Raw genomic sequence first — 9,273 nt, 5'->3', positions numbered from 1 at the left:
AGACAAAGTCGCTGTCTTCTCTGGGCCAGAGAACATCTGACGTGGTGGCCAAGAGAGTGGTGGAGTGTTTTATTCACTGATGAATGCTGTTTTGCCCTTGACAGTCCTGATGGAAGACAACGTGTGTGGAGACGTTGTGGTGAGCGTTATGCTGACTGTTGCATTGTTCAAGCTAACCGGTGGGGCGGTGGAAGTGTGATGATGTGGGGAGGAATCTCCTTTAACAGAAGAACGCCTTTGGTGCAGATTGAGGGCAACCTTACTGCTCAGAGATTCATTGATGATGTCCTTATGGCAACAGTGTAAGCCAATCCGGAGGTGTTGATTTCCAGCAGGACAATGCAAGACCACGCAGTGCTAGGACTACAATTGCATGAGATCAAGGAAACAATGTCAAGGTCTTGCCATGGCCAGCTTTTTCTCCTGACCTGTCCCTGTGGGACCAAATCGCCAGTGCCACCCACAGGAGACAACCACGATCAGCCAACCTTTGACATCTGGCAGCAGCTGCACAGGAAGAGTAGAACATCCCACAGCAGGCTATCCAGAGGTTGATCAAGTCTATGCGTCACCGCTGCCAGGATTGTGGTAATGCTCAAGGAGGTCATACCTGATGCTAACGTTGTAATATTTTCATTTTGAAAGTGTGTCACTTTTCATACTGAAAACTTATTATGATTCTTTGATCTATTTTTGTTCACATTTTCTGTGATTTTATTTGATGTCTATGTTTAAAATATTTGATTAGATCCATTAGAGCATAACGTTTCTTTTCTACATCATGTATTCTTCCAGTATTTAACCGCCACTACACCTCTAGGTTCCATCTGCTACTACAGTACCTGCAGCTAGACGAGGTTACAAAACAAATTACAATTTTAAGTGATTTTCTAGCAATCTAGCTCTAGCAAACAAGAAAGATAGAACTGCAATGCCCATAACTAGGACTCATAATTGCACACAGTGTAATCCTATTTCTACATTTAAAAACTATGATTCTGAAATATGATCCAGGCTCAAGGATTATAAGCAGTGAATTGGATGGGAGGAGGTCTAAAGCTGGGAACTGTCTGGGAGTCTTACTTTTTGATCTCACCTCATTTACCTGCTTTAAAAAAAAACCTTGTCAGGCAAACTTCTACTCTCCTCCCTTGACATTTTCAAATTTACTGCAGTAGAGACTGCAGAAGCACTTAAAGGACCTAAATGTTGAGATATAGCTTTTCTTAAACCAGCTCTTGAACAGTCAAAGGGCTATTTTTGCTTTCTGAATGAGATACACAATAACTAACTGCAAACTCGATCTGAAAGCTGTCTGTCAGTAATGTAGGAGATACTAGAAATGAGGCTAATCCAAGGTAAGTGAAGCTGACACTTTTAGAATACCTGGATTACCTTACTGTGTACCAGTAATGAGAAGTCACTTTTAAGTAATGTTTCTAAATGTTGTCCTTTGTAAAAGTTGACCACTGTATTTTTGTCGTTAATCATACACTTCCAATCCTATAGTGTACTGGGAATGTACACCAGTGCTATATTACATTGAGATTTTATATATATATATATATATATATATATATATATATATATATATATATATATATATATATATATATATATATATATATATATATATATATAGTATATATATAGGTAATAATGTCCATTTTACTTAAAGTACATGTAAAATTATTAATATATATTTGTACTTTACAAACTTAGTTCATTATAGCTCAATATAATCAAATACAGTACAGTTGTGCTTTATGTAAGGATGGGTGGTTCTCCAGTGTTATAAATCGAAGCTAGAAATGTTCTAAAGATGCATGATTTCTTTAAGAAAAAAATATAGATTTTATTTATTTAGAAAAGCAAATGTAACAAAAAAAATCAGCATCACATATTTCTTAAAAACAGTTTTAAAAAATAATGTGGTGAGATATTTGCAACAAAACGTAATTGTCCTGATTTATATATTAAAAAGAAACTTTCTGAAATGTTGATCTCTGTATAAATGGTATACATTTCCCTGCACTGCGAAATTGTTGGACTAGTAAAAATGTGTTATCGAACCAGCATACTAAACAAAAAACTACTTGAAGTGGCTTTTGGAACCGTTATGACTTCAGCTTAAACTTTACTTAACCTTTTTTTGAGGATTTTAATATTTTTAAAAAATATATTATTAAAATGATCTCTAGTCCAAGATGATGGTATCATATTTGATTGCTATTCACTTTAAGTCTTAAACTAAATTATATTCTTAAATATCACTGGATCTCTTTTTATACAATAGTTATTAAAGTTCTGCAATATTAGAAATAAATAATTTAAGAACAGACTTTTCTAAAATGCCTCGTAATGGTTTCTAAAATACTGCATAATTCATGTTTGAAATACTGTATAAACAAATAATGTATATTTACTATTTAGAATTGAAAACAAACTTTATATTTGTATTATAATTAATTCAGCAATAACTAAACAATACAAGTTTAAAACATAATTATTTTAGAAACACAAATAAAGCTTGCAACATTTCGTAGCACAGCTCCTGTGGTCTTTTCATATAAAATGTACAAATTGCAAGTAGAAAAATATGTGATACATTTTTAACAGTTGATTAAGGTTTTTATAGCAAAACTTTTAAAAAAATGACTATGCATGTTTTTGTGATAGGAACTCAAAAGTTCTCCAAGGTAACTTACTCTTTTGTAGCATTAACAGTTTGATTTGGTATAATGATAAAGCTAGATAAAATGTACTCAGTTGGCAAGTGCTTCTGTATCCAGTACTGCACATTGATTACTGTGCCTCTGTATCCAGCACTGCTCACTGATTACTGTGTCTCTGTATCCAGTACTGCACATTGATTACTGTGTCTCTGTATCCAGCACTGCACATTGATTACTGTGTCTCTGTATCCAGTACTGCACATTGATTACTGTGTCTCTGTATCCAGTACTGCACATTGATTACTGTGCCTCTGTATCCAGCACTGCACATTGATTACTGTGTCTCTATATCCAACACTGCTCACTGATTACTGTGCCTCTGTATTCAGCACTGCACACTGATTACACACTGATTACTGTTTCATTGAATAAAAATCTTTTAAAATTCTTCCTGAACAGCTTTAAAACCTTGAAAAGGAAATCAAGAAATAAATTAAGACCTTGTCCATTTAATCCAGTGCGCCGTGGGGCTATCCATGCTATGTGTGTTTTTTGCTTTTGTAACTGGAAATATAAAATCTAAATATCATTTATGTTTTTTTCTCAGCTCTTCCTATTTGAAGTTGTAGTTTTTCGATTGATTCTAAGATTTTCCAAGCAACTGAACTATTGGATTGAACCATTTAAGTTTTTTTTAGTGGTTTAATCTAATCCAAGACCCTGTGCTTTTCCTTTTGAAGAAATGCATTGCCATAAACAAGAACTGGATATAAAAGGACTAATTTCTTGGAGGCAATATGTGTCATCTCTTGAAGATCTGCCATGCAAGACCTCTAAAGCTGTCATTTAGAAGATTACTCATCATCCTACTCAAGAGATAAAAACAACTTCAAAAGCTACTGTGGATTAAAACAATAAGGAGAGCTAATACTATTTTTTGGCTTTGTGGTTTTGCCTGAGATCTCAAGTGATTAGTCTTGTTTCTTTGTGGGTTCCTTTCATGAGATGAAAAATGGTAAAGCCTCCAATTTAACATAGCAACATCAGAAGAAACTTTTGCGAACGTTGATGCACTGTTCAACCCACTGGACTTGCTGTTGACATTTAATGGGGCAATTGTTTGTCTCCTTAACTTGCTAAAGACACTGTCGGCAGCCATAAACTTTTTTATTTATTTTTTATTATTAAATAAAGATCTGAAATGCAAACGACTTTGGACTAAAAACTGTTTTGGCATAGAAGCGTTCTAAAGTTAAAGAATGGCTGCTGATCAACCAGCATCTTTATTAGAAGGTATTCCATACCCAGGATCCACGTCAGTTGGTTTACCAATGGACCACCCTGGGCTACCCTTGGCAGAGAAATTCAGGGTGCCATTTCATTTTGAACCATCCTACCTCGAGCAGGCTTTCAGTCACAGATTCTCAAGGACACTTTCATACATGCCATTTACCAGTCACCTTGGGGTCTACGACTACTCATTCGAGCCAGCTTTCATCCGGAAACGCAACGAAAGAGAAAGGCAAAGGGTTCGGTGTGTCAATGAGGGCTACTCGCGGCTTCGGGAGCATCTGCCACATGGGTTCGAGGACAAACGACTTAGCAAAGTCGAGACTCTGAGAGCTGCAATTAACTACATCAAACACCTCCAAGGCTTGTTGGATCTTCATGCATCAGGGTCGTCGTCAAGTAAAGAAAAACAGATTTCCAGTTCTTCAAGTCCCTCGCAGAGAACTGAGTGCAACTGTGACAAGGAATCTAAGACTTCTGTAACCTCCTCACCCTACAGTGATTCAGGCGACATGAGTATATAGAAAGAAAGAAGCACGGAGTCCTTTAATGAAATACATAGACTTTGAAAAACTTTGCCAGAAGCATCAATTCAACTGAACCAAATACCAAAGCTTCCAGACCAGTCGTTCTGCAAATAACAGCTGAATAGATATTAACAACGAACACAACATTGAATGTTCTGAAATTGGAATTAAAATACATAAAAAGCATCACAAAGAATTAAATATAAAATTATTAGTTTATTGACATAGAAAGTTGCTGTTGGAAACATTACAACAAACACTTGTAGTAATACCAAAAAATACAATTCATATTTTATTTTATTTTTTTTAATTACTTGTATTTGTCACACTAACCTAAAATTGATTTTGAATGTATTGTAGCATACATGGGGGTAGGGGTCAGGGCTGGTAGGTGACACAATGTACAGCAGTATCTGCACTATGCTTCAGAGCTGGAGGTCCTGGGTTTGTGTCCCATCTCTGCCTGGGTCCAAGGCACATTGTCTCAGAATAGTAAAACATTTTTATCAATAGGGGCAGGACGGACACAGCAGTTGAATTATTGTTTTGGTTTATACCATTATTTTACTCCTCTCTGAAAATGTGTCTTACTTATAAAAATAGAGCCTATAGTTAGGCAACTTCCAAATCACCTTACTGTATGTCATTTAAAAAAACTGAAAACACTGGAAGTAGTACAGTGCTCTGTATTTCACACCCTGACATAAAAAAAACAAACAAAAAAAAAAACAGGGCAATGTTGAAAACAGTGAATTGGTGAAAACTCTCCTTGTGCTATGTACTGTTAACAATGTCAAACTGTGAATAAACCAAATTCGTGAATGACTGGATATTGAAAGAAAGCAGGGCTGGTGATAGGATCCACTGGGCCCTGGTGCAAGAGTGTGAAGTAGACCCCCCCCCCCCCCCCCCCAAAAAAAAAACCCCACCTCAACCTAAAATAAATCTAACTGAAGTTTTGTTCCAAAAATGAGTATAAATCATGTGTGATTTTTGGGGAATTCACGTCAGTTTATTTAGCTGCACAGGTTTATGTTTCATGATTTCAACTCTTAACTCTTTGCTACAAAAGTCAGACCAAGTAGCAGGATCATAAAAATCACATAAAGGTGACTGACTGGGTACCGGGTTTACAATACATGATTCAGTACCTTGTATTTGCTGTTGTGTACATTTGCAATCCGATGTCTCTGATTCATGTCTTTCCTCTGGCTCAACTGTTGTTTATTTTTCATGCAAGGAGGAGGTTGGCAGTTCCGCTGCTGCACTATACTTCCATCTGTTGTGGTCGGCCCACTTTTAAACCATTTACTGTACCCTTTTTTTTTTTTTTAAGCATTTTCTGCTTCTTTTTGGGAAATTTCTAGCTGTCTTTTCTGCTCTTTTCACTTTGAACAACCTGACTTGTGTTTTGATGGCATATTCGATATACTGTACGTTATGTACTTATTACCACGACTGTGGAAAAGTTAGCTTACTTCCACCGAGTGCTTTAAAAAAAAAAAAAAATTATTACCAGGCAAGTCTATTATGGAAAACTGAAGTATGATGTAGGAGTTTGCATAGAGAATTAAAGTTGGCTGATAGGCCTATGTGTTTATTTTTTTCAGAAGTATTTGTGATTATATACCTTGTTAGTAAACTGTTTGTTATAGTCTTTATAAACAGCAGCTGTGAAAGAAATGCACCCCCCCCCCACCCTCCCCCTGTAAATGGAACAGTCTGTTATTTTTTTAATTGACACTTATAAAGTTTCACTCAGAGTCCAGCCTAGGTAGCTCTGATTTGATAATGTGTGTTTTGACTGACAGTACACGGTTTAGTTTTGAACCACCAGGAGAACAGTTTTTTGTTTTTGTTTTTCAATAATGGACTTAAAAAAAATAAATTTTTAAAAAATGGTATGGGCAAAGAGATTCTAGAATCTCTTTGGTATGGGCCCCAGCAGAGGCTGGGCCTGGGTGCAGTCGCATCCCTCGCGCCCCCCTCTGACACCGGCCCTGCTGTAAATATGTCTCTGATATTTAAAAAGAAAAAAAAAAAAAATTGACTCTGGAATTGGAATTTGAGTCTGACTGCTGTTAACACACAGTTACCAAGGTAACCATAACTACGAAATTCTAATTTGTTGAAATTGGTAAATTTAGAATATTATTTTCTTAAACTACATTTTCATGTCACTAACGGCAGAGTAAAGAACAGTGTCAAATATTCTATCAAGGAGGGGAAAATAGACAGTGTTTGAACCACAGCAGATATCCACACATTTCATACCCATAATGGATGTTTACCATGAAACAGAAATTTCATATGTTGCCTATCAGTTGTGCCAGAGCTTAAATGTCCCCATTAACATTCATTATCAACATTTCAGGGGGCCAATTTCCAAAATGATAGGCATGCATTTTAGGCTGAACATTGCGGGACAGTCTTGCTGACTATGTGTCAAAGACTAGCGAAAGAGAGTTGCCATAATATACAATAGCTCCTAACAAAATAAAGGCAAAACCAAAACTACAACCAACATTCATATTACCTTTAAAAAAAAAAAAAAAAAAAAAAAAAACATGCCAAAAGCACCCCGATCAATCTTTATATGCACATGTTATTTTGCTAACTGTAGGTACACTATAGGAGTAGAAATAAGTTTACTTTTTCTAAGGATTAAAGTATAACCATAGATTATGAAACAGTATTTGCGTAAACACATCACTTTGCTTTGAGAATAAGATTGTACAGTTTTCTAGGGTTTTTTTTGTTGTTTTTTTAACATATTGTGGCAGAGTAGTGGAGGAAATATGTAGTCCAAGGATTTGGTGCAGGACTACAACCCCCAGAATGCCACGAGAGTGCCAGGATGAGTTACACCTGGCTCTAATTTAATCATTACTTTTTTCAAGGGACACCTGCCTGGTAATTAGACAGGCAGGTATATAAAGCAGATCAAAATATTTAGTCTTTGTCTATGTTAAGGCTTAGGCCTGAGGAGAGACCTGGCTGGGAAAATGTGGAGATCTGCATGGAGAAAACTGTAAAAAGAAAGAAGGCATTATATTTTGTGACTGGTTTAAGTATTGGTAAATGGCTTAGCCGTCTGATATTTAGTTATAACTGAAAAAAGGTTTAGGGAAGTTAGGATTTTGTTTCGTTTGTTTTGTTTATTGTTTCTCACAGCATACTTTTTGTCAGAGGATGCTGTTATCAATAATAGTACAGGCACTGCCCTGTTTGAATTTGAAATACTGTTGTCTGCACTGACTTGTTTAAACTAGAAGACAGTGATCAAGATCCTGGAAAGTGGCAATAATACAACAAAAAGGACTTTTGTCACACATACACACACATATTATATATATATATATATATATATATATATATATATATATATATACAATAACAGCAAAACACAGACTATATCACATTCAAATCATATTTATAACCATACAATAGGAAAAGAGGAATTAAATACCATAGTGACTTTCAAAAATGTTATGTTTAAAAAATAATAATAGTAAATAAAATAAATAAGCAAAAGAAGAAATAATGTTTAAGAATTCAAACAGGGTTGGTCAATACAAATTAACAACAGCTACTAGACAAAGTAGGAGGTACCACTGAAACTAGGGCTTGGTACATACAGGCTGTTAATGCTGGATTCCCCTTCCCTCTTTCCATGTGTTTAAATAAATAATGATTAATTTGTAAGTATTGGGAAAAAATCTGTCTGGGGAAGCTGGGAGTCTGCTCTCCACTGTTTAAAGGTTTTCAATTGGTTGTCTTTCTTTAGCTGGTGTATGAAGTTTACATTGCAGTGGCCCATTTTTCAAACCCTGCCTCAAGAGATAAAGGTACAACATTGTTAACATGGCTGATAGATGTTAGTGTAGAAATCGAGGAAGGCAAATGGAAGACTTCATGAACAGTTTTCCAAACCTGGAGTTTAAACAAAGACCACCTGCCAAGAGAGCCAAAAATGGCACTGCTGACAGTGGAGCTTGTGTGCACTCAAACCTTTCCATATTGAGCCATCTTGTGTCTGAATGTCCCAAGTGGACAGGTAGCATCTGAAAGGGGTATAAATGTCTGGGGAGTACATTAATTTTAATGGTTTCCACTCTCCTCATCAAGGACAGAGTTAGGATTGACTAGCTGTCCAGGTCTCATTTAATCTCATATCAATTAGTTTAGCATAGTTTGCTTTATATAAGTTGTTAAAGGAGGGTGGTGTATTGATTCATAGATGTTTGATGCCACTTAAATGAAAATAAAGTTTTAGTGTGATGAGGGACCACCCCGTTCATTACCAGCCTCTGTGCACACTTATTTTATAACAAATGTTTATTTTTATAAAATCCAAAATGTCTCTGTGTAGATCAAGTATAGATATGAAAGCGTCAGATATATAAGAACATAATCAGCAAATATAGATAACTTATGCTCCTCCTCTCCCACATGTACACCTTTAATATCCACATTATCCTTAACCAGAGGTTTTATACTGATCGCAAATAGAAGCAGGGACAGTGGGCACCACTCTCTTGTAACCCTCTCCAGTTTAAAAGACAAGGCAATGCTGCCATTCACCCACACAAATATATAATTTGTATCTGTTTAATAAAATGATGGCAAAATTCAAATCTGCCCAGGACCTGAAAGAGATAAGGCCATGACAGAAATAATAAGAGAGAATTATACAGAACACAGATAAGAGGATAGTAAAAACATTAGATAATGTAGAAATGTACAGTATATTAAAAATGTAGAATAAAATTCCTTCTGTC

Source organism: Polyodon spathula, chromosome 8 (assembly GCF_017654505.1).
Source record: "Polyodon spathula isolate WHYD16114869_AA chromosome 8, ASM1765450v1, whole genome shotgun sequence".
Classification (NCBI taxonomy): Eukaryota; Metazoa; Chordata; class Actinopteri; order Acipenseriformes; family Polyodontidae; genus Polyodon; species Polyodon spathula.
The sequence above is the reverse complement of the archived record's forward strand: the minus strand, read 5'-3'. Positions refer to the sequence as shown.